The sequence below is a fragment of the Lissotriton vulgaris genome, chromosome 10 (genome assembly GCF_964263255.1).
Source record: "Lissotriton vulgaris chromosome 10, aLisVul1.2, whole genome shotgun sequence".
Lineage (NCBI taxonomy): Eukaryota > Metazoa > Chordata > Amphibia > Caudata > Salamandridae > Lissotriton > Lissotriton vulgaris.
The window spans coordinates 535,077,322-535,102,678 of record NC_141698.1 but is presented as its reverse complement, the minus strand read 5'-3'; the positions used below and the strand labels follow the sequence as shown (position 1 = coordinate 535,102,678).

At 48.6% G+C, this 25,357-nt stretch overlaps 21 non-coding genes across 21 annotated transcripts; all 21 read left to right on the top strand.

Moving 5' to 3' along the window:
- Positions 1-545: 545 nt before the first annotated feature.
- Positions 546-617, top strand: TRNAP-UGG (transfer RNA proline (anticodon UGG)). The gene has a single exon. It is a non-coding gene; the product is annotated as a tRNA-Pro (tRNA).
- Positions 618-1,001: 384 nt separating this feature from the next.
- On the top strand, positions 1,002-1,074 carry TRNAV-UAC (transfer RNA valine (anticodon UAC)). The gene has a single exon. It is a non-coding gene; the product is annotated as a tRNA-Val (tRNA).
- Positions 1,075-1,480: 406 nt separating this feature from the next.
- On the top strand, positions 1,481-1,552 carry TRNAP-AGG (transfer RNA proline (anticodon AGG)). Its single transcript has one exon. It is a non-coding gene; the product is annotated as a tRNA-Pro (tRNA).
- Positions 1,553-1,937: 385 nt separating this feature from the next.
- TRNAV-AAC (transfer RNA valine (anticodon AAC)) lies at positions 1,938-2,010 on the top strand. Its single transcript has one exon. It is a non-coding gene; the product is annotated as a tRNA-Val (tRNA).
- A 293-nt stretch (positions 2,011-2,303) lies between these two features.
- On the top strand, positions 2,304-2,415 carry TRNAL-CAA (transfer RNA leucine (anticodon CAA)). Its single transcript has 2 exons — positions 2,304-2,341; positions 2,370-2,415. It is a non-coding gene; the product is annotated as a tRNA-Leu (tRNA).
- A 1,858-nt stretch (positions 2,416-4,273) lies between these two features.
- Positions 4,274-4,345, top strand: TRNAP-AGG (transfer RNA proline (anticodon AGG)). The gene has a single exon. It is a non-coding gene; the product is annotated as a tRNA-Pro (tRNA).
- A 385-nt stretch (positions 4,346-4,730) lies between these two features.
- TRNAV-AAC (transfer RNA valine (anticodon AAC)) lies at positions 4,731-4,803 on the top strand. The gene has a single exon. It is a non-coding gene; the product is annotated as a tRNA-Val (tRNA).
- A 293-nt stretch (positions 4,804-5,096) lies between these two features.
- Positions 5,097-5,208, top strand: TRNAL-CAA (transfer RNA leucine (anticodon CAA)). The gene is made up of 2 exons: positions 5,097-5,134; positions 5,163-5,208. It is a non-coding gene; the product is annotated as a tRNA-Leu (tRNA).
- A 931-nt stretch (positions 5,209-6,139) lies between these two features.
- TRNAP-UGG (transfer RNA proline (anticodon UGG)) lies at positions 6,140-6,211 on the top strand. The gene has a single exon. It is a non-coding gene; the product is annotated as a tRNA-Pro (tRNA).
- A 384-nt stretch (positions 6,212-6,595) lies between these two features.
- Positions 6,596-6,668, top strand: TRNAV-UAC (transfer RNA valine (anticodon UAC)). The gene has a single exon. It is a non-coding gene; the product is annotated as a tRNA-Val (tRNA).
- Positions 6,669-7,074: 406 nt separating this feature from the next.
- On the top strand, positions 7,075-7,146 carry TRNAR-ACG (transfer RNA arginine (anticodon ACG)). Its single transcript has one exon. It is a non-coding gene; the product is annotated as a tRNA-Arg (tRNA).
- A 386-nt stretch (positions 7,147-7,532) lies between these two features.
- TRNAV-AAC (transfer RNA valine (anticodon AAC)) lies at positions 7,533-7,605 on the top strand. Its single transcript has one exon. It is a non-coding gene; the product is annotated as a tRNA-Val (tRNA).
- Positions 7,606-7,898: 293 nt separating this feature from the next.
- TRNAL-CAA (transfer RNA leucine (anticodon CAA)) lies at positions 7,899-8,010 on the top strand. The gene is made up of 2 exons: positions 7,899-7,936; positions 7,965-8,010. It is a non-coding gene; the product is annotated as a tRNA-Leu (tRNA).
- Positions 8,011-9,868: 1,858 nt separating this feature from the next.
- Positions 9,869-9,940, top strand: TRNAP-AGG (transfer RNA proline (anticodon AGG)). The gene has a single exon. It is a non-coding gene; the product is annotated as a tRNA-Pro (tRNA).
- Positions 9,941-10,325: 385 nt separating this feature from the next.
- TRNAV-AAC (transfer RNA valine (anticodon AAC)) lies at positions 10,326-10,398 on the top strand. Its single transcript has one exon. It is a non-coding gene; the product is annotated as a tRNA-Val (tRNA).
- Positions 10,399-10,691: 293 nt separating this feature from the next.
- On the top strand, positions 10,692-10,803 carry TRNAL-CAA (transfer RNA leucine (anticodon CAA)). Its single transcript has 2 exons — positions 10,692-10,729; positions 10,758-10,803. It is a non-coding gene; the product is annotated as a tRNA-Leu (tRNA).
- Positions 10,804-11,734: 931 nt separating this feature from the next.
- TRNAP-UGG (transfer RNA proline (anticodon UGG)) lies at positions 11,735-11,806 on the top strand. Its single transcript has one exon. It is a non-coding gene; the product is annotated as a tRNA-Pro (tRNA).
- Positions 11,807-12,190: 384 nt separating this feature from the next.
- On the top strand, positions 12,191-12,263 carry TRNAV-UAC (transfer RNA valine (anticodon UAC)). Its single transcript has one exon. It is a non-coding gene; the product is annotated as a tRNA-Val (tRNA).
- A 406-nt stretch (positions 12,264-12,669) lies between these two features.
- On the top strand, positions 12,670-12,741 carry TRNAP-AGG (transfer RNA proline (anticodon AGG)). Its single transcript has one exon. It is a non-coding gene; the product is annotated as a tRNA-Pro (tRNA).
- An 11,120-nt stretch (positions 12,742-23,861) lies between these two features.
- TRNAV-AAC (transfer RNA valine (anticodon AAC)) lies at positions 23,862-23,934 on the top strand. The gene has a single exon. It is a non-coding gene; the product is annotated as a tRNA-Val (tRNA).
- A 293-nt stretch (positions 23,935-24,227) lies between these two features.
- On the top strand, positions 24,228-24,339 carry TRNAL-CAA (transfer RNA leucine (anticodon CAA)). Its single transcript has 2 exons — positions 24,228-24,265; positions 24,294-24,339. It is a non-coding gene; the product is annotated as a tRNA-Leu (tRNA).
- The last annotated feature ends 1,018 nt before the right edge of the window (positions 24,340-25,357 follow it).

Sequence of the window (25,357 nt, the reverse complement as noted above, 5' to 3'; positions counted from 1 at the left end):
GAGGTAGCTGGGAGTAGGCACTACACACGGACATTGCACTCCCTCTTGTGATTTGCAGCCAATTCTAGATTGAGTCGGAGGAAAGGAGGAGACTCGCCCAACAATGGCCATACTGGGAAGTCAGCCACTCTGGGTCTCCCAGGTGAATGTTTCAGGCCTGTGAGCCACTCATATAAATCTCGCCTGATCGAGCCTGATCGAGCGCTGAGCGAGCGCGTTTGAATGCAAATATCAAACACCACTTTCTCAGGTGCAAGAAATGGTGGGCCCTTCATTGCTTCTGGTATGGAAGTCTATGGAGCAAGGGTCCAGGACTTGCAGAGGAGTACAAGTGCCAGAAAGTGGTTGCTGTTCTCATCTGTGCCTTTTTACTGCTCACTGGCCGATAGGAGATTGGCTGCCCCCTTCCTTGCTGGAAAGAAATAACAACAACTTGAGAGAAAACATGACTTTGTGTGGCTCACTTATAGGGAGACGAGCCAAATAGCCCTGCTATTTTCTGAAAGACGCTTCAGTAATTGTTCAAAATGTATCTTGGCCACTCAGGCTCGTTGGTCTAGGGGTATGATTCTCGCTTTGGGTGCGAGAGGTCCCGGGTTCAAATCCCGGACGAGCCCATCCTGTGGAAGTTTTCAGGCTGCTTGTCATATAGGAGCCTTTCTTCTTTTCAATGCTATAAGACGCTGTGTATGTCGAGAAGGTTCCTTACCCTGCACGCTATTTTCCACTTTTGACATGATAAAGGAGTGCAGGACTTCGTTGCAACTGCTTTTCTGGGCTGGACCAGCAGTGTAGGAACATTACATGCAAAGTGTTTTTCTAGTGTCATTTCAGGATATGGTTTCCAAATCGCCTCTTGGAAAAAAAGTGGTCCTCATTCCTGTCTTCCAAAGAAAGAGAGACCGGGTAAGGAGAGCCCAACTTTGAGCTTCAAGGACGTTGGCCTTTAGTCTGTGCATTCCAACCCAATACATGCCAACAAGATTCCTGAGGTAGTGTCTGTTTCTGTAGTGTAGTGGTTATCACGTTTGCCTTACACGCGAAAGGTCCCTGGTTCGAGACCGGGCAGAAACAGCAGCTTGCTGTTTTTCACAGTGTTTGCATTTACTGGCTCACTTTATAGGAAAGCTGAGATAATAGAGGCTGTCTATTCCTCACCAGCCTGACGTAGTGTGCTCCAGAGATCTCAGTGACAGCTAGAAAAGAGAAGTGACGATAGCTTGCGCCATTCGCTTGCTCGCACTTTGCTCTGTAGGGTGGGCCTACTTCATGAAAGCAAGGCATGAGAGCAGAAATGCTTCTCTTGTCCTCACCACGAGCAGACACTTAAAGCAAACAAACTGTCTGAAGGACAGAGGCTTTTTAATTTCTTGTTTGATGACGGTCATGAAAAAGACAGCAATCATATTGCAGAACAGAGCAGCATGTACTGGCTAGCTGCCACTAACCCCTGGAGCTGTGTCAGAGGTGACTCTTGCGTGGCTCGTTGGTCTAGGGGTATGATTCTCGCTTAGGGTGCGAGAGGTCCCGGGTTCAAATCCCGGACGAGCCCTTTTTAGAGGTAAACATACAAACCCTACTAAAATTGCACTATGCCTGACTATTTCTCGTTATACTGGGTGCATTGTTGCACAACATATTTCTAACCTCAGAAGAAAAATGGATCACCATGCTTTATCTGCCTACCTGCTTAGTCTCAGTGTGTCCCAGGTGATGCTTTCCCAAGCTGTACTCGCTGGCATTTAGGCATCAGATATTTGCCTGTCGATGCCTGCACAAGTGAGTTTTGAATACGTCTAATTGCAAGCATGTTGGATGATATCTCTGAGGTTTTCACACTTGTTCTGCACATTCTGAGCCGCTGCTGATACAGCAGAATAGAAGTAGGTTGAAGGCTTGAGAGAAACTTTCCTCTAACAGTAGAAAGCACCAAGGTAGTTTCTGTAGTGTAGTGGTCATCACGTTCGCCTAACACGCGAAAGGTCCCCGGTTCGAGACCGGGCAGAAACACTGTGCATTGGATGCTTTTTTTGTGCACACTCTAAAACCTTATTATCTCAATGCAAGTTTAAGAAGAGGTGGTCTTTGGACACAGTGAGCCGTGAGAAAATTTCTTTACCTTTGCAGACGAAACAAAGTTATCTCCATCGATCATCTGGGGGTTGTTCTTGGGCCTATTTTTATTTTATTTAAGCTATGTTGTATTGTTGGGGCCTTTACACCTGTGACATTGCTGTGAACGTTGTAAGTGGAAACGTTGGCAGGTGCAGACAGAAGAGTCAGAACTAAGCACACCCTGAGCCGTCAGGATGGCCGAGTGGTCTAAGGCGCCAGACTCAAGAGAGCTTGATCTTCAGTGATGCTGAGCCTTCTGGTCTCCTCATGGAGGCGTGGGTTCAAATCCCACTTCTGACAGGTCCCTTTTACACCCTTAAGTCTTCCTAATTTTTGCAGTGCATTCCCCAGACACACCACAATATTTGCAGGAACCTGTAGTAAATAAAGAGAAATCCACCAGGCTGGGCCCTCAATCACAATTCCATGTATTTCTGAAAGGGACACCTCAGGCACACCTTCCATTACATTTGCACTCCATCACAGTAACTGCCATGCTGGGTTTCGAAATAAGCATTTGATCCCATCATTTGTTGTGAGGCTCTCCTGCCACCTTTTGGGCAGAGAAGGCAGTGTTTCTGGAACAACACAGGCAGACATGTTCAACAGGGCTTCCTGGTTATGTGGGAGGAGCAGATTGCCAATGGTCCCCCCATGCAAATTCTAATTTACATAAGGAAGACAGAGAGGTAGCTGGGAGTAGGCACTACACACGGACATTGCACTCCCTCTTGTGATTTGCAGCCAATTCTAGATTGAGTCGGAGGAAAGGAGGAGACTCGCCCAACAATGGCCATACTGGGAAGTCAGCCACTCTGGGTCTCCCAGGTGAATGTTTCAGGCCTGTGAGCCACTCATATACATCGAGCCTGATCGAGCCTGATCGAGCGCTGAGCGAGCGCGTTTGAATGCAAATATCAAACACCACTTTCTCAGGTGCAAGAAATGGTGGGCCCTTCATTGCTTCTGGTGTGGAAGTCTATGGAGCAAGGGTCCAGGACTTGCAGAGGAGTACAAGTGCCAGAAAGTGGTTGCTGTTCTCATCTGTGCCTTTTTACTGCTCACTGGCCGATAGGAGATTGGCTGCCCCCTTCCTTGCTGGAGTGAAAAAACAACAACTTGAGAGAAAACATGACTTTGTGTGGCTCACTTATAGGGAGACGAGCCAAATAGCCCTGCTATTTTCTGAAAGACGCTTCAGTAATTGTTCAAAATGTATCTTGGCCACTCAGGCTCGTTGGTCTAGGGGTATGATTCTCGCTTTGGGTGCGAGAGGTCCTGGGTTCAAATCCCGGACGAGCCCATCCTGTGGAAGTTTTCAGGCTGCTTGTCATATAGGAGCCTTTCTTCTTTTCAATGCTATAAGACGCTGTGTATGTCGAGAAGGTTCCTTACCCTGCACGCTATTTTCCACTTTTGACATGATAAAGGAGTGCAGGACTTCGTTGGAACTGCTTTTCTGGGCTGGACCAGCAGTGTAGGAACATTACATGCAAAGTGTTTTTCTAGTGTCATTTCAGGATATGGTTTCCAAATCGCCTCTTGGAAAAAAAGTGGTCCTCATTCCTGTCTTCCAAAGAAAGAGAGACCGGGTAAGGAGAGCCCAACTTTGAGCTTCAAGGACGTTGGCCTTTAGTCTGTGCATTCCAACCCAATACATGCCAACAAGATTCCTGAGGTGGTGTCTGTTTCTGTAGTGTAGTGGTTATCACGTTCGCCTTACACGCGAAAGGTCGAGACCGGGCAGAAACAGCAGCTTGCTGTTTTTCACAGTGTTTGCATTTACTGGCTCACTTTATAGGAAAGCTGAGATAATAGAGGCTGTCTATTCCTCACCAGCCTGACGTAGTGTGCTCCAGAGATCTCAGTGACAGCTCGAAAAGAGAAGTGACGATAGCTTGCGCCATTCGCTTGCTCGCACTTTGCTCTGTAGGGTGGGCCTACTTCATGAAAGCAAGGCATGAGAGCAGAAATGCTTCTCTTGTCCTCACCACGAGCAGACACTTAAAGCAAACAAACTGTCTGAAGGACAGAGGCTTTTTAATTTCTTGTTTGATGACGGTCATGAAAAAGACAGCAATCATATTGCAGAACAGAGCAGCATGTACTGGCTAGCTGCCACTAACCCCTGGAGCTGTGTCAGAGGTGACTCTTGCGTGGCTCGTTGGTCTAGGGGTATGATTCTCGCTTAGGGTGCGAGAGGTCCCGGGTTCAAATCCCGGACGAGCCCTTTTTAGAGGTAAACATACAAACCCTACTAAAATTGCACTATGCCTGACTATTTCTCGTTATACTGGGTGCATTGTTGCACAACATATTTCTAACCTCAGAAGAAAAATGGATCACCATGCTTTATCTGCCTACCTGCTTAGTCTCAGTGGGTCCCAGGTGATGCTTTCCCAAGCTGTACTCGCTGGCATTTAGGCATCAGATATTTGCCTGTCGATGCCTGCACAAGTGAGTTTTGAATACGTCTAATTGCAAGCATGTTGGATGATATCTCTGAGGTTTTCACACTTGTTCTGCACATTCTGAGCCGCTGCTGATACAGCAGAATAGAAGTAGGGTGAAGGCTTGAGAGAAACTTTCCTCTAACAGTAGAAAGCACCAAGGTAGTTTCTGTAGTGTAGTGGTCATCACGTTTGCCTAACACGCGAAAGGTCCCCGGTTCGAGACCGGGCAGAAACACTGTGCATTGGATGCTTTTTTTGTGCACACTCTAAAACCTTATTATCTCAATGCAATTTTAAGAAGAGGTGGTCTTTGGACACAGTGAGCCGTGAGAAAATGTCTTTACCTTTGTAGACGAAACAAAGTTATCTCCATCGATCATCTGGGGGTTGTTCTTGGGCCTATTTTTATTTTATTTAAGCTATGTTGTATTGTTGGGGCCTTTACACCTGTGACATTGCTGTGAACGTTGTAAGTGGAAACGTTGGCAGGTGCAGACAGAAGAGTCAGAACTAAGCACACCCTTAGCCGTCAGGATGGCCGAGTGGTCTAAGGCGCCAGACTCAAGAGAGCTTGATCTTCAGTGATGCTGAGCCTTCTGGTCTCCTCATGGAGGCGTGGGTTCAAATCCCACTTCTGACAGGTCCCTTTTACACCCTTAAGTCTTCCTAATTTTTGCAGTGCATTCCCCAGACACACCACAATATTTGCAGGAACCTGTAGTAAATAAAGAGAAATCCACCAGGCTGGGCCCTCAATCACAATTCCATGTATTTCTGAAAGGGACACCTCAGGCACACCTTCCATTACATTTGCACTCCATCACAGTAACTGCCATGCTGGGTTTCGAAATAAGCATTTGATCCCATCATTTGTTGTGAGGCTCTCCTGCCACCTTTTGGGCAGAGAAGGCAGTGTTCCTGGAACAACACAGGCAGACATGTTCAACAGGGCTTCCTGGTTATGTGGGAGGAGCAGATTGCCAATGGTCTCCCCTTGCAAATTCTAATTTACATAAGGAAGACAGAGAGGTAGCTGGGAGTAGGCACTACACACGGACATTGCACTCCCTCTTGTGATTTGCAGCCAATTCTAGATTGAGTCGGAGGAAAGGAGGAGACTCGCCCAACAATGGCCATACTGGGAAGTCAGCCACTCTGGGTCTCCCAGGTGAATGTTTCAGGCCTGTGAGCCACTCATATAAATCTCGCCTGATCGAGCCTGATCGAGCGCTGAGCGAGCGCGTTTGAATGCAAATATCAAACACCACTTTCTCAGGTGCAAGAAATGGTGGGCCCTTCATTGCTTCTGGTGTGGAAGTCTATGGAGCAAGGGTCCAGGACTTGCAGAGGAGTACAAGTGCCAGAAAGTGGTTGCTGTTCTCATCTGTGCCTTTTTACTGCTCACTGGCCGATAGGAGATTGGCTGCCCCCTTCCTTGCTGGAAAGAAAAAACAACAACTTGAGAGAAAACATGACTTTGTGTGGCTCACTTATAGGGAGACGAGCCAAATAGCCCTGCTATTTTCTGAAAGACGCTTCAGTAATTGTTCAAAATGTATCTTGGCCACTCAGGCTCGTTGGTCTAGGGGTATGATTCTCGCTTTGGGTGCGAGAGGTCCCGGGTTCAAATCCCGGACGAGCCCATCCTGTGGAAGTTTTCAGGCTGCTTGTCATATAGGAGCCTTTCTTCTTTTCAATGCTATAAGACGCTGTGTATGTCGAGAAGGTTCCTTACCCTGCACGCTATTTTCCACTTTTGACATGATAAAGGAGTGCAGGACTTCGTTGCAACTGCTTTTCTGGGCTGGACCAGCAGTGTAGGAACATTACATGCAAAGTGTTTTTCTAGTGTCATTTCAGGATATGGTTTCCAAATCGCCTCTTGGAAAAAAAGTGGTCCTCATTCCTGTCTTCCAAAGAAAGAGAGACCGGGTAAGGAGAGCCCAACTTTGAGCTTCAAGGACGTTGGCCTTTAGTCTGTGCATTCCAACCCAATACATGCCAACAAGATTCCTGAGGTAGTGTCTGTTTCTGTAGTGTAGTGGTTATCACGTTTGCCTTACACGTGAAAGGTCCCTGGTTCAAGACCGGGCAGAAACAGCAGCTTGCTGTTTTTCACAGTGTTTGCATTTACTGGCTCACTTTATAGGAAAGCTGAGATAATAGAGGCTGTCTATTCCTCACCAGCCTGACGTAGTGTGCTCCAGAGATCTCAGTGACAGCTAGAAAAGAGAAGTGACGATAGCTTGCGCCATTCGCTTGCTCGCACTTTGCTCTGTAGGGTGGGCCTACTTCATGAAAGCAAGGCATGAGAGCAGAAATGCTTCTCTTGTCCTCACCACGAGCAGACACTTAAAGCAAACAAACTGTCTGAAGGACAGAGGCTTTTTAATTTCTTGTTTGATGACGGTCATGAAAAAGACAGCAATCATATTGCAGAACAGAGCAGCATGTACTGGCTAGCTGCCACTAACCCCTGGAGCTGTGTCAGAGGTGACTCTTGCGTGGCTCGTTGGTCTAGGGGTATGATTCTCGCTTACGGTGCGAGAGGTCCCGGGTTCAAATCCCGGACGAGCCCTTTTTAGAGGTAAACATACAAACCCTACTAAAATTGCACTATGCCTGACTATTTCTCGTTATACTGGGTGCATTGTTGCACAACATATTTCTAACCTCAGAAGAAAAATGGATCACCATGCTTTATCTGCCTACCTGCTTAGTCTCAGTGTGTCCCAGGTGATGCTTTCCCAAGCTGTACTCGCTGGCATTTAGGCATCAGATATTTGCCTGTCGATGCCTGCACAAGTGAGTTTTGAATACGTCTAATTGCAAGCATGTTGGATGATATCTCTGAGGTTTTCACACTTGTTCTGCACATTCTGAGCCGCTGCTGATACAGCAGAATAGAAGTAGGGTTGAAGACTTGAGAGAAACTTTCCTCTAACAGTAGAAAGCACCAAGGTAGTTTCTGTAGTGTAGTGGTCATCACGTTCGCCTAACACGCGAAAGGTCCCCGGTTCGAGACCGGGCAGAAACACTGTGCATTGGATGCTTTTTTTGTGCACACTCTAAAACCTTATTATCTCAATGCAAGTTTAAGAAGAGGTGGTCTTTGGACACAGTGAGCCGTGAGAAAATTTCTTTACCTTTGCAGACGAAACAAAGTTATCTCCATCGATCATCTGGGGGTTGTTCTTGGGCCTATTTTTATTTTATTTAAGCTATGTTGTATTGTTGGGGCCTTTACACCTGTGACATTGCTGTGAACGTTGTAAGTGGAAACGTTGGCAGGTGCAGACAGAAGAGTCAGAACTAAGCACACCCTGAGCCGTCAGGATGGCCGAGTGGTCTAAGGCGCCAGACTCAAGAGAGCTTGATCTTCAGTGATGCTGAGCCTTCTGGTCTCCTCATGGAGGCGTGGGTTCAAATCCCACTTCTGACAGGTCCCTTTTACACCCTTAAGTCTTCCTAATTTTTGCAGTGCATTCCCCAGACACACCACAATATTTGCAGGAACCTGTAGTAAATAAAGAGAAATCCACCAGGCTGGGCCCTCAATCACAATTCCATGTATTTCTGAAAGGGACACCTCAGGCACACCTTCCATTACATTTGCACTCCATCACAGTAACTGCCATGCTGGGTTTCGAAATAAGCATTTGATCCCATCATTTGTTGTGAGGCTCTCCTGCCACCTTTTGGGCAGAGAAGGCAGTGTTTCTGGAACAACACAGGCAGACATGTTCAACAGGGCTTCCTGGTTATGTGGGAGGAGCAGATTGCCAATGGTCCCCCCATGCAAATTCTAATTTACATAAGGAAGACAGAGAGGTAGCTGGGAGTAGGCACTACACACGGACATTGCACTCCCTCTTGTGATTTGCAGCCAATTCTAGATTGAGTCGGAGGAAAGGAGGAGACTCGCCCAACAATGGCCATACTGGGAAGTCAGCCACTCTGGGTCTCCCAGGTGAATGTTTCAGGCCTGTGAGCCACTCATATACATCTCGCCTGATCGAGCCTGATCGAGCGCTGAGCGAGCGCGTTTGAATGCAAATATCAAACACCACTTTCTCAGGTGCAAGAAATGGTGGGCCCTTCATTGCTTCTGGTGTGGAAGTCTATGGAGCAAGGGTCCAGGACTTGCAGAGGAGTACAAGTGCCAGAAAGTGGTTGCTGTTCTCATCTGTGCCTTTTTACTGCTCACTGGCCGATAGGAGATTGGCTGCCCCCTTCCTTGCTGGAGTGAAAAAACAACAACTTGAGAGAAAACATGACTTTGTGTGGCTCACTTATAGGGAGACGAGCCAAATAGCCCTGCTATTTTCTGAAAGACGCTTCAGTAATTGTTCAAAATGTATCTTGGCCACTCAGGCTCGTTGGTCTAGGGGTATGATTCTCGCTTTGGGTGCGAGAGGTCCTGGGTTCAAATCCAGGACGAGCCCATCCTGTGGAAGTTTTCAGGCTGCTTGTCATATAGGAGCCTTTCTTCTTTTCAATGCTATAAGACGCTGTGTATGTCGAGAAGGTTCCTTACCCTGCACGCTATTTTCCACTTTTGACATGATAAAGGAGTGCAGGACTTCGTTGCAACTGCTTTTCTGGGCTGGACCAGCAGTGTAGGAACATTACATGCAAAGTGTTTTTCTAGTGTCATTTCAGGATATGGTTTCCAAATCGCCTCTTGGAAAAAAAGTGGTCCTCATTCCTGTCTTCCAAAGAAAGAGAGACCGGGTAAGGAGAGCCCAACTTTGAGCTTCAAGGACGTTGGCCTTTAGTCGGTGCATTCCAACCCAATACATGCCAACAAGATTCCTGAGGTGGTGTCTGTTTCTGTAGTGTAGTGGTTATCACGTTCGCCTTACACGCGAAAGGTCGAGACCGGGCAGAAACAGCAGCTTGCTGTTTTTCACAGTGTTTGCATTTACTGGCTCACTTTATAGGAAAGCTGAGATAATAGAGGCTGTCTATTCCTCACCAGCCTGACGTAGTGTGCTCCAGAGATCTCAGTGACAGCTCGAAAAGAGAAGTGACGATAGCTTGCGCCATTCGCTTGCTCGCACTTTGCTCTGTAGGGTGGGCCTACTTCATGAAAGCAAGGCATGAGAGCAGAAATGCTTCTCTTGTCCTCACCACGAGCAGACACTTAAAGCAAACAAACTGTCTGAAGGACAGAGGCTTTTTAATTTCTTGTTTGATGACGGTCATGAAAAAGACAGCAATCATATTGCAGAACAGAGCAGCATGTACTGGCTAGCTGCCACTAACCCCTGGAGCTGTGTCAGAGGTGACTCTTGCGTGGCTCGTTGGTCTAGGGGTATGATTCTCGCTTAGGGTGCGAGAGGTCCCGGGTTCAAATCCCGGACGAGCCCTTTTTAGAGGTAAACATACAAACCCTACTAAAATTGCACTATGCCTGACTATTTCTCGTTATACTGGGTGCATTGTTGCACAACATATTTCTAACCTCAGAAGAAAAATGGATCACCATGCTTTATCTGCCTACCTGCTTAGTCTCAGTGGGTCCCAGGTGATGCTTTCCCAAGCTGTACTCGCTGGCATTTAGGCATCAGATATTTGCCTGTCGATGCCTGCACAAGTGAGTTTTGAATACGTCTAATTGCAAGCATGTTGGATGATATCTCTGAGGTTTTCACACTTGTTCTGCACATTCTGAGCCGCTGCTGATACAGCAGAATAGAAGTAGGGTGAAGGCTTGAGAGAAACTTTCCTCTAACAGTAGAAAGCACCAAGGTAGTTTCTGTAGTGTAGTGGTCATCACGTTTGCCTAACACGCGAAAGGTCCCCGGTTCGAGACCGGGCAGAAACACTGTGCATTGGATGCTTTTTTTGTGCACACTCTAAAACCTTATTATCTCAATGCAATTTTAAGAAGAGGTGGTCTTTGGACACAGTGAGCCGTGAGAAAATTTCTTTACCTTTGTAGACGAAACAAAGTTATCTCCATCGATCATCTGGGGGTTGTTCTTGGGCCTATTTTTATTTTATTTAAGCTATGTTGTATTGTTGGGGCCTTTACACCTGTGACATTGCTGTGAACGTTGTAAGTGGAAACGTTGGCAGGTGCAGACAGAAGAGTCAGAACTAAGCACACCCTGAGCCGTCAGGATGGCCGAGTGGTCTAAGGCGCCAGACTCAAGAGAGCTTGATCTTCAGTGATGCTGAGCCTTCTGGTCTCCTCATGGAGGCGTGGGTTCAAATCCCACTTCTGACAGGTCCCTTTTACACCCTTAAGTCTTCCTAATTTTTGCAGTGCATTCCCCAGACACACCACAATATTTGCAGGAACCTGTAGTAAATAAAGAGAAATCCACCAGGCTGGGCCCTCAATCACAATTCCATGTATTTCTGAAAGGGACACCTCAAGCACACCTTCCATTACATTTGCACTCCATCACAGTAACTGCCATGCTGGGTTTCGAAATAAGCATTTGATCCCATCATTTGTTGTGAGGCTCTCCTGCCACCTTTTGGGCAGAGAAGGCAGTGTTCCTGGAACAACACAGGCAGACATGTTCAACAGGGCTTCCTGGTTATGTGGGAGGAGCAGATTGCCAATGGTCCCCCCTTGCAAATTCTAATTTACATAAGGAAGACAGAGAGGTAGCTGGGAGTAGGCACTACACACGGACATTGCACTCCCTCTTGTGATTTGCAGCCAATTCTAGATTGAGTCGGAGGAAAGGAGGAGACTCGCCCAACAATGGCCATACTGGGAAGTCAGCCACTCTGGGTCTCCCAGGTGAATGTTTCAGGCCTGTGAGCCACTCATATAAATCTCGCCTGATCGAGCCTGATCGAGCACTGAGCGAGCGCGTTTGAATGCAAATATCAAACACCACTTTCTCAGGTGCAAGAAATGGTGGGCCCTTCATTGCTTCTGGTGTGGAAGTCTATGGAGCAAGGGTCCAGGACTTGCAGAGGAGTACAAGTGCCAGAAAGTGGTTGCTGTTCTCATCTGTGCCTTTTTACTGCTCACTGGCCGATAGGAGATTGGCTGCCCCCTTCCTTGCTGGAAAGAAAAAACAACAACTTGAGAGAAAACATGACTTTGTGTGGCTCACTTATAGGGAGACGAGCCAAATAGCCCTGCTATTTTCTGAAAGACGCTTCAGTAATTGTTCAAAATGTATCTTGGCCACTCAGGCTCGTTGGTCTAGGGGTATGATTCTCGCTTTGGGTGCGAGAGGTCCCGGGTTCAAATCCCGGACGAGCCCATCCTGTGGAAGTTTTCAGGCTGCTTGTCATATAGGAGCCTTTCTTCTTTTCAATGCTATAAGACGCTGTGTATGTCGAGAAGGTTCCTTACCCTGCACGCTATTTTCCACTTTTGACATGATAAAGGAGTGCAGGACTTCGTTGCAACTGCTTTTCTGGGCTGGACCAGCAGTGTAGGAACATTACATGCAAAGTGTTTTTCTAGTGTCATTTCAGGATATGGTTTCCAAATCGCCTCTTGGAAAAAAAGTGGTCCTCATTCCTGTCTTCCAAAGAAAGAGAGACCGGGTAAGGAGAGCCCAACTTTGAGCTTCAAGGACGTTGGCCTTTAGTCTGTGCATTCCAACCCAATACATGCCAACAAGATTCCTGAGGTAGTGTCTGTTTCTGTAGTGTAGTGGTTATCACGTTTGCCTTACACGCGAAAGGTCCCTGGTTCGAGACCGGGCAGAAACAGCAGCTTGCTGTTTTTCACAGTGTTTGCATTTACTGGCTCACTTTATAGGAAAGCTGAGATAATAGAGGCTGTCTATTCCTCACCAGCCTGACGTAGTGTGCTCCAGAGATCTCAGTGACAGCTCGAAAAGAGAAGTGACGATAGCTTGCGCCATTCGCTTGCTCGCACTTTGCTCTGTAGGGTGGGCCTACTTCATGAAAGCAAGGCATGAGAGCAGAAATGCTTCTCTTGTACTCACCACGAGCAGACACTTAAAGCAAACAAACTGTCTGAAGGACAGAGGCTTTTTAATTTCTTGCTTGATGACGGTCATGAAAAAGACAGCAATCATATTGCAGAACAGAGCAGCATGTACTGGCTAGCTGCCACTAACCCCTGGAGCTGTGTCAGAGGTGACTCTTGCGTGGCTCGTTGGTCTAGGGGTATGATTCTCGCTTAGGGTGCGAGAGGTCCCGGGTTCAAATCCCGGACGAGCCCTTTTTAGAGGTAAACATACAAACCCTACTAAAATTGCACTATGCCTGACTATTTCTCGTTATACTGGGTGCATTGTGTGAGAAGGTGGCCTGATATGCAGTGCTCACTATTCTAGTGAACACTATGTATCAGTCCAGCAACCCTTATGGATGATTGGTTGTAAGTCAACCTTATAGACCAGCTATCCTAGTAGCGTGGATACGAGCAGTCTAAGGCTAAAGACTCGAGAGGGCGCGTTAAGCCAGCTGTTTACCACACATATACCCCTTGAATACCAAGTGAAAGGACACCACACAAGTGTTATGAAAATAAACAGTTATTTATTTAAAGATCACAACAGCCCTGTACTCTTTATGAGGACAGGGTACTAAGCACAAACCAAAACTCTTACAAAAATACTTAAGTTAGCACAGTATATACAAATGCCCGAGGGGCACGGAAAACCATATACTCTGAAAGTGGAATGCGAAATTCCTAGCAGGTAAGTACAGTACTAATAGCTTTTGGAATCGCTAGGACTTGACTAGGGAATCGTTAGATTATGTCTAGGAGGCCTAGGGGACTCGGGTGCAGTGTGTGCACTCTCACGCGAGATGCGGGACAAAAGTCTATGGTAGCTAGGAATTAGAAAGTTAGTGTTCTCGGGCGAACCCGACCTGGTAGGGAGAAAACGAAAGTAGATTCTGACCCTTGGATAGTGAGGCTATGCTGGGGCACCGAAATGCCGAAGTTACCTAGCCCAGGGGCTGCAGCTGCATAGGTCTGAAAAGACGTCGGGAATCCTCGTAGACGGACCAGGAGCCGGAAGAAAAGATGCTGGCCGGTGACCAGTGAAGAAAGTTCAGTCGGATCCAAGCCTGGATCTTGAAGATAGATGACACCTGAAAGCAGAGGGGACCAAGTTCGAGACTACTAGCCAGTAGTCAGTGGGCACCAGGAGGGCACCGGATGGTAGCCACCTCGACTAGGTGAGTGGGTGACGCTTGACTCGAAGATCTCACGGACCAGGAGGCGTTGTCGGCGACCAGGATGGAGGATCGAGCTGTCCCACGAAGATAGAAGCTGTCGGCGTCGCTGGACCCAGGATTGGGCAACAAAGCCTTGGCAAATTCAAGCCCACGCGGTGGACCTAAAATGGCGTCTGGAGTGGACCAGGAGGGTCCGGGGTGCCTCTCTTGAAGAAGGAAGCAAAGGCCAGCCTGGAGCAACCAGACCAGCAGTCGTGAAGTCGTTGGGCGTCGTTCAGAGGGCCACAAGCCAGCCGGCTAGTAGCCAAACAACGCGGTGCACAGCAAACAGCAGAAGGGCCCCACGCAGATCGTGGAGATGCAGGGGGGCTGATCTTGGGTGCTGGAGCTGCGCAGGGTCGGGGCTTCTCGGACCCCAAAGCACTCACCAGTGGAGGACACGGTGGGCTTGCAGTAAAGATGTCGTGCAGTCTTGGCGATCGTCGGTCCCTTGAGGTCTCGTCGCACTCACGGTTCTCAGCTGGGCTGTAGAGGTGAGTAGAGGTCAGAGGTGCCAGGGAAGCCGGGTCTCGTCGAGCTGGGTCGTCGGATTCGTGATGAAGGACTTGCAGCAGACCGCAGTGTTCTTTAGGATGGTGCCTGCGGATGCAGGGTGACTACTCCTTAGCCACAAGGGAGAATCTTGAAGAAGAAATCGTGAAGTCCTTTCGAAGAAAGTGGTATCTTGATTCCAAAGATGATCTAATTTTAACAGGGGGCCCGCTCCCATCTTTATACTAAAAAAGGGGGCTGACCCGGTGACTAGGTCCTGCCTATGGGTGGGACTAGGTGGGGGGTGGTTACACCCCTCAGCCATGCCGGACTTCCCCAGGCCAGGGGCTGGTGTGCCCCTGGAACTGGTTCAGACCGGCCTATGCGTAGTGAGCACCGGGGTGCCACTCAGCAGTCACCTTCCTGTAAAGCCCTGCCTACCCAGGATACACAAAACCATGTCTGGGACGGTGCTAGCACCGCCCCTGACAGGAAACCCTTTGTCCAGGCTCCCCTCGCTGGAAGGACTCCCAGCTGCAGGGGGTCAGACTCGTGTCTGTGGTGGCAGCATCCATTTTGTGGAGCTGAGGCTTCAGTTAACTTTAACCGGGGTTCACAGTTACATACATGTCGTGTCCCTCTAGAAGGGTGGAATGCTAACCCCGTCGCCAGAATTGGCGAGGGGTTAGTATTCCAATTCGTATGACACCTTACTCGACATGTTTTGATAAAGCAATACCAAAGATAGCATTTAACCGCGAGGATTATAATGCACTTAAGAGTATATGGTATGCGATATCATGGAACAGCTATTAGGACTTGATTCCGCAAGCTGCAGACAGGCTCAGCTCATGCCAGAGCACCATCTCACACGATTCCAAGCACTCTGCCTTCAGGATTGTCAAGGCCTGCCATAGGAGTGACTGATAGGAATCTGTGTGTCCATTTTAGGGTTAGGTATAGGTATACTACACCTACAGCAAAGGGTGATTACACGACTTTGCCCCAGCTGTCATGCAGCCAGTTGTGTCAAATTTAGGAGGCCAGCCAGGGGTGGCACAATACGTGCTGCAGCCCCTGGCAGCCCTGGGTACACCTATGCCCTGAGTTACAGGGTCTGATAAGGTGGCCCAGTACCAATTGGTAGATGCACCTAGGGTACATGAGGTAATTTAGAAAGAGAACAGCCAGGCTGTGGGTCTGATTGGCAGGCCCACAGCCAGAGAAAGTCGTAAACCAGTGAAACAAAAGCAAAAAAAATCTGGGTGATCATAGGATTGCAGACCCTACTCTCCTACATGACCCCCCCCCAAACTTTGGGACAATAAGCTAACCTTGACCAGGTGAGTCTTCTTGTTCTAAGTGGAAATATCTGGAGAGCCCATCGGCATTGCCATGATCAGTACCAGGTCTATGTTCCACTGTAAAGTCCATCCCCTGTAGGGAAATGGACCACCTAAGCAGTTTGGGGTTTTCACCCTTCATCTGATTTAGCCACAAGAGGGGCTTATGGTCGGTCTGAATCTTGAAGTGAGTGCCAAACAAGTATGGCCTCAGCTTCTTCAGGGCCCAAACCACAGCAAAGGCCTCCCTCTCAATAGCTGACCAATTCTTCTCTCTGGGGGTCAGCCTTCTGCTTATAAAAGCAATGGGCTGATCCTGACCATCAAAATTCAGTTGAGAAAGAACAGCTCCCACACCCAACTCAGAAGCATCTGTTTGGACAATGAATGGTTTGGAGTAGTCTGGACTCTTAAGGATAGGTGCTGTGCACATGGCCTGCTTTAGGTCATCGAATGCTTTTTGACAGCCTGCTGTCCACTGAACCTTTTTTGGCCTTTTTTTTCTTGTCAGTTCATTTAATGGTGTCACAATGGAACCATAGTTCCTGACAAATTTTCTGTAGTATCCAGTCAGGCCCAAGAAAGCTCGAACCTGAGTCTGGGTGGTTGGAGGAGCCCAGTCCCTGATTGACTGTATTTTGCTCTCCAGTGGCTGAACCTGGCCTCCACCTACAAGGTGGCCCAGGTATACAACCTGTGTCTGCCCTATCTGGCACTTGGTGGCCTTGATAGTGAGGCCTGCTGCTTGCAGAGCCTCTAACACTTTCCTCAGGTGGACCAGGTGATCCTCCCAGGTGGAGCTAAAGACAGCAATATCATCTAGATATGCTGCACAGAAGTCATCCAGCCCAGTAAGGACTTGATTCACCAACCTTTGGAAGGTGGCAGGTGCATTTTTCAGACCAAAGGGCATTACCACAAATTGATAATGCCCACCAGGGGTTGAAAATGCTGTTTTGGGCTTGGCATCCTCAGCTAACCTGATTTGCCAATACCCAGCTGTTAAGTCAAATGTACTTAAGTAGTTGGCAGAAGCCAATCTATCTATAAGTTCATCTGCCCTTGGTATTGGATGGGCATCAGTCTTAGTGACTGCATTGAGACCCCTGTAGTCTACGCAAAACCTCATCTCTCTCTTACCATCTTGGGTGTGAGGCTTTGGCACTAGAACTACTGGACTAGCCCAAGGGCTATCTGAGGGTTCAATGACTCCCAATTCCAACGTTTTCTGCACTTCAGTTTTTATGCAGTCTCTAACATGATCAGGCTGCCTGTAGATTTTACTCTTGACTGGCAGGCTGTCACCAGTGTCAACCTCATGGGTGCACCAATTGGTCTGACTGGGTGTCAGAGAGAACATACGTCTGAAAGACTGAAGAACCTGTTTACAGTCTTTCTGCTGATGTTCAGAGAGGCTGCCACAAAAGACAACACCATCTACTGACCCATCATCAGGATTCTGAGTGAGCAGGTCTGGGAGAGGGTCACTCTCTTCCTCCTGTCCCTCATCTATGGCCATGAGCAAGCTCATGTCCTTCCTGTCGACATATGCTTTGAGCCTGTTGACATGGAGTACCCTATGGGGACTCCTGGGAGTTCCAAGGTCCACCAGGTAGGTGACCTCTCCCTTTTGCTCAAGGATTGTGTGGGGCCCAGACCATTTGTCTTTGAGTGCTGCTGGGGCCACTGGCTCCAGCACCCACACCTTCTGTCCAGGCTGATAAACAGTCAGGACAGCCTTTTGGTCATGCCAAGCTTTTTGAAGTTCTTGACTGGCCTTAAGGTTTTCTGATGCCTTCTCCATATACTCAGCCATCCTGGAGCGGAGACCAAGTACATAGTCCATTATGTTGGTTGCAGGCTTTTTGAGAGGTCTCTCCCATCCTTCCTTCACCAAACACAAGGGGCCTCTCACAGGATGCCCATACAAAAGTTCAAAAGGGCTGTAGCCAACCCCCTTTTGTGGGACCTCTCTGTAAGCAAACAGAAGGCAGGGCATCAGGACATCCCATCTACGCCTGAGTGTTTCAGGTAGTCCATGAATCATCCCTTTTAGGGTCCTGTTGAACCTTTCAACAAGCCCATTGCATTGTGGGTGATAGGGTGTAGTGAATTTGTAATTGACACCACACTCCTTCCACATAGCAGTTAAATAGCTTGACATGAAGTTTGCACCTCTGTCAGAGACAACCTCCTTAGGGAAGCCCACTCTGGAGAACACTCCAACTAGGGCCCTTGCCACCACAGGGGCTGTGGTGGTCCTAAGTGGAATAGCTTCAGGATACCTGGTGGCATGATCCACTACCACCAGTATAAACTTGTGCCCTGATGCTGTCTGGGGTTCCATTGGACCAACAATGTCAATCCCCACTCTTTCAAAGGGCACCCCCACCACAGGCATTGGTATAAGGGGGGCCTTTGTTGTGCCACCTGACTTACCACTGGCCTGGCAAGTGACACAGGAGCGACAAAACTCCTTGGTATCCTCATTCATGTGAGGCCAGTGAAAGTGTGAGACAAGCCTGTCCCAAGTCTTTGTCTGGCCTAAGTGTCCTGCTAAGGGAATCTCATGGGCCAAGGTAAGTAGGAAACCTCTCTGAGACAAGGGTACAACCAGCCTCCTGGTCATGCCAGGCTTGGGGTCTCTTGACTCAGTGTACAGGAGTCCATCTTCCCAGTATACCTTGTGGGTACCTGTGGCGTTCCCAGCAGCCTCAGCAGCAGCCTGCTGTCTGAGGGGTTCAAGAGAAGGGCAGTCTAACTGGTCCTTCCCCAGGTCTTCCCTTGAGGGTCCCCCTGAACCCAAGAATTCAATTTGATCAAGTTCAAACTCTCTAGGCTCAGTTTCCCTCAATTCCTGCAGGTCAGCCTCCTCTGAGACTTGATCCACAACCTGGGGCAAGGGGGAAGGCACAGCCTTAACCCTACTGCTCTTTTTCTTGGAAGGTGTCTGGTCCATTGTTCCAGGATCCAGCACCTGTTCAGTGGGGCATCTTCTGGCCTGTGACCTAGTCACAGCAAACACATGTGCTGGCAAACCTAACATTTCCAGATGAGTCCTCTGCTCCACTTCTGACCATTGTGATGACTCCAAATCATTGCCCAACAAACAATCCACTGGGAGGTCTGAACTAACTACAACCTTCTTTTGGCCAGTTACCCCTCCCCAGGAGAAAGCTACAATTGCCATACTATGATTGGTAGTGACATTGCTTGCATTGGTCACCAGGAATTCTGTACCTGGCATGATCTGTCCAGGGTCCACAAAGCTAGGTGTCACCATTGTGACACTGGCACAAGTGTCCCTATAGGCCTGAGCCATTTTTCCATTAATAAAAGGTGTCTGTCTGTATTTGCCCAAAGTATTGGGACTTATGTCAGGGGACATATCCATATCCCCTGTACTGACAAGGACAGCCTGAGTGAGGGTGCCAACTAAGTTGTCACTCCCCTCAGAACCCAGGGTTAACCCTACTAAACCCTTGGGAGGTGCACTACCACTGCTGGCTGTACTAGGGGGCACAGGTGCCTTAGGGGCTGCAGTGGCAGGAGTCTGCCCTCCTCCTTTCTTGGTGCACTCACTAAACCAGTGAGTTTTACTTTTGCAGTATTGGCACCACCTTTTAGATTGGCCTTCTTTCTTCTTTTGGGGAGCCTGACCCCCACCCTCTTTGGGTTGTTGGGGACCTGTCGAAGACTTCTGGTCATTTTGTTCCCCTTTTGAATCTTTACCCTTCTGGTCTGCTTTCTTCTGACCACCTTGATTCTGGCCCTGGTTCTGTTTAACTCTTGTTCTAACCCATCTGTCTGCCTTCTTTCCCAATTCTTGGGGAGAGGTCAGATCTGAGTCAACAAGATGCTGATGCAACAACTGGTTCTGACAATTGTTTAAAATTTGCTCTCTCATCATCAAATTGTACAATCCTTTATAATCAGTAACCTTACTGCCCAGCAACCAGCCCTCAAAAGCCTTAGTGGCACAATCTACAAAGTCAGCCCAATCTTGAGACTGAGTTTTCTGGGTATCCCTGAACAGCACCCTGTACTGCTCAGTGGTTAGGCCAAACCCATCAACCAGTGCATTTTTCAAGACTTGGTAATCATTAGCATCCTCCACCCTTGTGGTGAGGAGCTTGTCTCTTCCTTTACCCTCAAAGGAGAGCCACAAGATAGCTGCCCACTGACTTGGGGGAACACCTTGCACAGTGCAGGCCCTCTCCAAAGCAGTAATCCATTTGTGGATGTCATCCCCTTGTTTAAAGGGGGGCACTATCTTACCAAGGTGTTTTGTATCAAAACTCCTTTCCCTATTGCTAGGTACAATGCTGCCACCAGTGGGGACTGTCCCACTCAATTGTTGCTCTCTAGCAAAGGCAAGCCTCTCTTTGGCCAGGGCAAGTTCTTCCCTTTCAATCCTCAGATTGGCTGCCTTTTCCTTAGCTTCATACATTCTCCTCTGGGGAGATGTCATTCCCCTTTGAGAGGAACGTTGAGAGCCATTGGTATGAAGGGATCTGATAGAGCCTCTTGATAGAGATCTATCTCGTCCATTCCCAATGTTAAGCTGACCTGAGAGTGGCCCCAGGGGTCCCCTAGTGCCCATCTCATGTCTGCTTAAGTTGGACCTGGTTAGTCTGCTGACTTCTACCTGTTCCTTTTCTGCCTCATCCCCTGATACCAAATCATCATCCTCATCATCAGCATCATCTGCTTCCTGAAGAGGATGGTCCTGGGCATCAAAGGGACCCTGTAAGGAGGGCATGTTGCCATCTGAAGTAGAAGGGTCTGGGTTACCAGCCCTCCTTGCATCATGAGTCTCTAAGAGACCAATCAGAAAGGCAGTTGTGGGGTTAGACCCCTGCTTAATCTTCCTAGAGGTACACACTTGTCGTAACTCATGGAAGCTAAGCGCAGTATATCTTGAAGGGATGACCTGTGGAGGGTCAACTGACACAAGGGGAACCTCAGTGTTTCCTCCTTTGTCCGACATACTGTTTCTAGTGTGGTGTAAGTGATGCACCTACCTACACTATGTGTTTACCTACTGATCCCTTGCTAAGAGTTGCAGCCAAGGTGTGCTAAGCCTTGAGGAGCTACAACAGCTGGTTCAGTAGAACTCAGAGTATTCTAAGCTTTAGTTATATGTACCTAACAGTACTTACGTGATCTTTCAACAAGATATTCTTAGGATACGTGTGGTAAAACAACAGCAAGCTCAAATCCCAACCGCTGCTCACCAATGTGAGAAGGTGGCCTGATATGCAGTGCTCACTATTCTAGTGAACACTATGTATCAGTCCAGCAACCCTTATGGATGATTGGTTGTAAGTCAACCTTATAGACCAGCTATCCTAGTAGCGTGGATACGAGCAGTCTAAGGCTAAAGACTCGAGAGGGCGCGTTAAGCCAGCTGTTTACCACACATATACCCCTTGAATACCAAGTGAAAGGACACCACACAAGTGTTATGAAAATAAACAGTTATTTATTTAAAGATCACAACAGCCCTGTACTCTTTATGAGGACAGGGTACTAAGCACAAACCAAAACTCTTACAAAAATACTTAAGTTAGCACAGTATATACAAATGCCCGAGGGGCACGGAAAACCATATACTCTGAAAGTGGAATGCGAAATTCCTAGCAGGTAAGTACAGTACTAATAGCTTTTGGAATCGCTAGGACTTGACTAGGGAATCGTTAGATTATGTCTAGGAGGCCTAGGGGACTCGGGTGCAGTGTGTGCACTCTCACGCGAGATGCGGGACAAAAGTCTATGGTAGCTAGGAATTAGAAAGTTAGTGTTCTCGGGCGAACCCGACCTGGTAGGGAGAAAACGAAAGTAGATTCTGACCCTTGGATAGTGAGGCTATGCTGGGGCACCGAAATGCCGAAGTTACCTAGCCCAGGGGCTGCAGCTGCATAGGTCTGAAAAGACGTCGGGAATCCTCGTAGACGGACCAGGAGCCGGAAGAAAAGATGCTGGCCGGTGACCAGTGAAGAAAGTTCAGTCGGATCCAAGCCTGGATCTTGAAGATAGATGACACCTGAAAGCAGAGGGGACCAAGTTCGAGACTACTAGCCAGTAGTCAGTGGGCACCAGGAGGGCACCGGATGGTAGCCACCTCGACTAGGTGAGTGGGTGACGCTTGACTCGAAGATCTCACGGACCAGGAGGCGTTGTCGGCGACCAGGATGGAGGATCGAGCTGTCCCACGAAGATAGAAGCTGTCGGCGTCGCTGGACCCAGGATTGGGCAACAAAGCCTTGGCAAATTCAAGCCCACGCGGTGGACCTAAAATGGCGTCTGGAGTGGACCAGGAGGGTCCGGGGTGCCTCTCTTGAAGAAGGAAGCAAAGGCCAGCCTGGAGCAACCAGACCAGCAGTCGTGAAGTCGTTGGGCGTCGTTCAGAGGGCCACAAGCCAGCCGGCTAGTAGCCAAACAACGCGGTGCACAGCAAACAGCAGAAGGGCCCCACGCAGATCGTGGAGATGCAGGGGGGCTGATCTTGGGTGCTGGAGCTGCGCAGGGTCGGGGCTTCTCGGACCCCAAAGCACTCACCAGTGGAGGACACGGTGGGCTTGCAGTAAAGATGTCGTGCAGTCTTGGCGATCGTCGGTCCCTTGAGGTCTCGTCGCACTCACGGTTCTCAGCTGGGCTGTAGAGGTGAGTAGAGGTCAGAGGTGCCAGGGAAGCCGGGTCTCGTCGAGCTGGGTCGTCGGATTCGTGATGAAGGACTTGCAGCAGACCGCAGTGTTCTTTAGGATGGTGCCTGCGGATGCAGGGTGACTACTCCTTAGCCACAAGGGAGAATCTTGAAGAAGAAATCGTGAAGTCCTTTCGAAGAAAGTGGTATCTTGATTCCAAAGATGATCTAATTTTAACAGGGGGCCCGCTCCCATCTTTATACTAAAAAAGGGGGCTGACCCGGTGACTAGGTCCTGCCTATGGGTGGGACTAGGTGGGGGGTGGTTACACCCCTCAGCCATGCCGGACTTCCCCAGGCCAGGGGCTGGTGTGCCCCTGGAACTGGTTCAGACCGGCCTATGCGTAGTGAGCACCGGGGTGCCACTCAGCAGTCACCTTCCTGTAAAGCCCTGCCTACCCAGGATACACAAAACCATGTCTGGGACGGTGCTAGCACCGCCCCTGACAGGAAACCCTTTGTCCAGGCTCCCCTCGCTGGAAGGACTCCCAGCTGCAGGGGGTCAGACTCGTGTCTGTGGTGGCAGCATCCATTTTGTGGAGCTGAGGCTTCAGTTAACTTTAACCGGGGTTCACAGTTACATACATGTCGTGTCCCTCTAGAAGGGTGGAATGCTAACCCCGTCGCCAGAATTGGCGAGGGGTTAGTATTCCAATTCGTATGACACCTTACTCGACATGTTTTGATAAAGCAATACCAAAGATAGCATTTAACCGCGAGGATTATAATGCACTTAAGAGTATATGGTATGCGATATCATGGAACAGCTATTAGGACTTGATTCCGCAAGCTGCAGACAGGCTCAGCTCATGCCAGAGCACCATCTCACACGATTCCAAGCACTCTGCCTTCAGGATTGTCAAGGCCTGCCATAGGAGTGACTGATAGGAATCTGTGTGTCCATTTTAGGGTTAGGTATAGGTATACTACACCTACAGCAAAGGGTGATTACACGACTTTGCCCCAGCTGTCATGCAGCCAGTTGTGTCAAATTTAGGAGGCCAGCCAGGGGTGGCACAATACGTGCTGCAGCCCCTGGCAGCCCTGGGTACACCTATGCCCTGAGTTACAGGGTCTGATAAGGTGGCCCAGTACCAATTGGTAGATGCACCTAGGGTACATGAGGTAATTTAGAAAGAGAACAGCCAGGCTGTGGGTCTGATTGGCAGGCCCACAGCCAGAGAAAGTCGTAAACCAGTGAAACAAAAGCAAAAAAAATCTGGGTGATCATAGGATTGCAGACCCTACTCTCCTACACATTGTTGCACAACATATTTCTAACCTCAGAAGAAAAATGGATCACCATGCTTTATCTGCCTACCTGCTTAGTCTCAGTGTGTCCCAGGTGATGCTTTCCCAAGCTGTACTCGCTGGCATTTAGGCATCAGATATTTGCCTGTCGATGCCTGCACAAGTGAGTTTTAAATACGTCTAATTGCAAGCATGTTGGATGATATCTCTGAGGTTTTCACACTTGTTCTGCACATTCTGAGCCGCTGCTGATACAGCAGAATAGAAGTAGGGTGAAGGCTTGAGAGAAACTTTCCTCTAACAGTAGAAAGCACCAAGGTAGTTTCTGTAGTGTAGTGGTCATCACGTTCGCCTAACACCCGAAAGGTCCCCGGTTCGAGACCGGGCAGAAACACTGTGCATTGGATGCTTTTTTTGTGCACACTCTAAAACCTTATTATCTCAATGCAAGTTTAAGAAGAGGTGGTCTTTGGACACAGTGAGCCGTGAGAAAATTTCTTTACCTTTGCAGACGAAACAAAGTTATCTCCATCGATCATCTGGGGGTTGTTCTTGGGCCTATTTTTATTTTATTTAAGCTATGTTGTATTGTTGGGGCCTTTACACCTGTGACATTGCTGTGAACGTTGTAAGTGGAAACGTTGGCAGGTGCAGACAGAAGAGTCAGAACTAAGCACACCCTGAGCCGTCAGGATGGCCGAGTGGTCTAAGGCGCCAGACTCAAGAGAGCTTGATCTTCAGTGATGCTGAGCCTTCTGGTCTCCTCATGGAGGCGTGGGTTCAAATCCCACTTCTGACAGGTCCCTTTTACACCCTTAAGTCTTCCTAATTTTTGCAGTGCATTCCCCAGACACACCACAATATTTGCAGGAACCTGTAGTAAATAAAGAGAAATCCACCAGGCTGGGCCCTCAATCACAATTCCATGTATTTCTGAAAGGGACACCTCAGGCACACCTTCCATTACATTTGCACTCCATCACAGTAACTGCCATGCTGGGTTTCGAAATAAGCATTTGATCCCATCATTTGTTGTGAGGCTCTCCTGCCACCTTTTGGGCAGAGAAGGCAGTGTTTCTGGAACAACACAGGCAGACATGTTCAACAGGGCTTCCTGGTTATGTGGGAGGAGCAGATTGCCAATGGTCCCCCCATGCAAATTCTAATTTACATAAGGAAGACAGAGAGGTAGCTGGGAGTAGGCACTACACACGGACATTGCACTCCCTCTTGTGATTTGCAGCCAATTCTAGATTGAGTCGGAGGAAAGGAGGAGACTCGCCCAACAATGGCCATACTGGGAAGTCAGCCACTCTGGGTCTCCCAGGTGAATGTTTCAGGCCTGTGAGCCACTCATATACATCTCGCCTGATCGAGCCTGATCGAGCGCTGAGTGAGCGCGTTTGAATGCAAATATCAAACACCACTTTCTCAGGTGCAAGAAATGGTGGGCCCTTCATTGCTTCTGGTGTGGAAGTCTATGGAGCAAGGGTCCAGGACTTGCAGAGGAGTACAAGTGCCAGAAAGTGGTTGCTGTTCTCATCTGTGCCTTTTTACTGCTCACTGGCCGATAGGAGATTGGCTGCCCCCTTCCTTGCTGGAGTGAAAAAACAACAACTCGAGAGAAAACATGACTTTGTGTGGCTCACTTATAGGGAGACGAGCCAAATAGCCCTGCTATTTTCTGAAAGACGCTTCAGTAATTGTTCAAAATGTATCTTGGCCACTCAGGCTCGTTGGTCTAGGGGTATGATTCTCGCTTTGGGTGCGAGAGGTCCTGGGTTCAAATCCCGGACGAGCCCATCCTGTGGAAGTTT